Source organism: Silene latifolia, chromosome 11, assembly GCF_048544455.1.
Source record: "Silene latifolia isolate original U9 population chromosome 11, ASM4854445v1, whole genome shotgun sequence".
In the NCBI taxonomy this organism is placed as follows: Eukaryota; Viridiplantae; Streptophyta; class Magnoliopsida; order Caryophyllales; family Caryophyllaceae; genus Silene; species Silene latifolia.
The window spans coordinates 129,169,506-129,172,388 of NC_133536.1; positions in this window are offsets into that span (position 1 = coordinate 129,169,506).

Genomic DNA, 2,883 nt, shown 5'->3' on the forward strand with positions numbered 1-2,883 from the left:
TTCGTGTTTAGAGAGCTCAACCCAAACCCGACCCAATTAAATATCGTGTCGTGTTCGTGTCGACCCACTTACATAAATGGGTCATTCAGCCTCAACCCAAACCCGTTAATTTCGTGTTGGGTTCGTGTCGTGTTTTTGTGTCGTGTCATTATTTGCCAGCTCTACCTGAAAGTGTCCTTTGTTTATTGTTAGGATTGTCAAATTTTTGTGAGTCCTTACATATTACACTGCACGCTTACTCATTCAAAACCGATCTCCTATTGTACTCATGTCAGGTTCATTTTATTAGACACTCCTAGATTCATTTTGTAACACCCCCATTTATTCAAAAGCCTTTAGCTATGTTGAATATGTGTCCTCCAACAATAATGCGATCACAACTGTTGATCATGATAATCACATGTTTAAGTCTCATTATAAAGAATACAATTGGGAAGTAATATTTACTGTCAACTGGTCCACACATATCGGTAATGATTGGCTGACTAGAGTTTGACATTCTTTCGTCGGTAAACGGTGGTGATCAGTTGATCCCCTAGGTCATACCTAAAGGGCAACACTCTTAATTGATCAATTAATTGATCGTATAACGTTACGAGTCAATTAAATTATTTAAAATTGACGGAAGATTTTGGAAGTATTATTTACGTATCTCATTGAAATTTGATTAAATGAGATACGGTCTGAGTAACCGAATTGTTTCATTACTCAGATGGAATTATTGTTTAAAGAAACAATTGAAATTGAATGAATTATTATAAATACAAATTGATGTGAATAATAATTGGTAAAATATTTTGGTATAAGTAATTGCGAATTACTAGGTCGATTTTTGTATATGACGTATTTTTATTAATACGTTGATTTTTAATATGTTAAAAATACATAACAATTTTATGTGACATGTGACATATTGACAAATTGACAAAAATAAAATGGATTCCATTTTACACATATGTACCGAAATTAAGGGTGGATTAAGGATAATATTGTGTTTATTATGTGAGTGGTAAACATGATGATTACCCTAATTGACTAGCCATGCAAACCTAGTGTTCATTGTGAAGAACAACTCAAGCATGCATTGGCTCCCTCTAATCCCCCTTCCACCCGGTTTTTGAAAACCACTTTGGTTTTTCCTCTTATTTTACCTAATATACACCAAAAATGTTTTGTGAAAATTATTCATTCATTCATTCATCAAAATATTTTAGAGAGATAAAATATTTCTCCTTCCTCCCTCTCCTTCTCCTAACCGGTTTTAGGAGATAAAAACCAAATATTTGGGTCAATTTTTCTACAAAAATTAATATTGTACTAGTATTCATAATATTAATTTTATTAAGAGTGTGCTTTGGGTATTAAACTTTGGGAGAGATCCTATACTTGGATCTTTGTTCTTCCATTAAGGAAAGCACAAGAACAAGAGAGAAGGAGATCTCTCTTGTGCCCTAATAAACCGAAAATCCAATGTAAGATAAAGATTTCTTCTTTATATTGTTTATTGTTTGCATGCATAAGATCACCAATTAATATTATGATTAAATTAACTTAAAATATATATGAATATGTTGAGTATATAGATCTACTTTTCCTTCAATTGGTATCAGAGCCATGGTTGTTTGCATGCAAATCGGTTAAAAGTTTTTCCGAGTTATACGATTAACATATAAAACTTGTTTAATTTGTGTTATTATGATATATCACGAAAATCATCATGCATGTTAAAATTTCGGGTCCTAAAATGTTTTTAGGATATTTTGGTTAATTTATGGATTTTTATTGTTCATATTATATAATAATGGCATTAAAATATGATTTTATGAATAAAATGTCATTTTCGGACTAAAATTAGCTAAACTTCGAATTTTTCAGTGATTTTTGGATATGTTGTCACATATATTATTTTGAGATGACCTGTAAATTTTCATAATTTTTGGACTTCTTATGCTCGAAAAATGGATTTTTCATTGTTAAAATCGGATTTAGATGAAAAATAGGTTAATATGAGATAAATTTCGAATCTGGTCATAGAAATTTAGTATGTTGTCACATGCAATTTTACAAGATGTTTGTAAAATAATAGGCTATATTGAAGTCTTTATGCATGATTTATGATTTTTTGAAGAAAAATAGCATAAATAGTGACTTAATTAGTGAAATATTAATAAAACATACTCTATGACTAAGGAAAAACATCATATGTTGCATTTTATTATCTTTTTCATATCTAAAATTGAAAAGTTGATGGATATAATTTTTCTCATGTTTTATGATTATTTTTGTTAAAACCGCAACATTGTTTTTCCGGATAAATTTCGATATTTTTAACCTAAGTTTTTGAACATTATGAGTGTCATGGGATTTTTCCAGAATGTTCATGAGTTTAAATTTCAAATTTTTAATTTATTTGAAATTTTGTGATTTATTTGAAGTTTATCGACCGTGTCAAATACAATTATCGTAGTTCACCGCTTTAGTTCACTTAAAACGTGATAGATAATAAATTGACATGACCTCTCGCTAAAACAAATCAATTGAGACATAGCCTTACCAAATAGTATAAACCATGAAAACCTATTTCGCGAGGGAGTGCACTCGGCTACCCCGGGGTACAAACCTTGTTACGTAGGGGAAGTGGGTGATGAATGTCTATCCACCGAATTCATGTTGATGAGGGTTTCATCGGCTACCCCGTGCCCAAGTTAATATGGGTTTTGATAATGGACACATTTATTCGAAATTTGGATTGAACTCAACAAAAGTTTTTGATAAGGGTTTCATCGGCTACCCCGTGCCCTTGTCGGATGTGTTTTGGGCTATAGATAAATATTAGAGTAAATTTATCGACCGAGAGTTCCATAAGTAGAATCGATTAAAAGG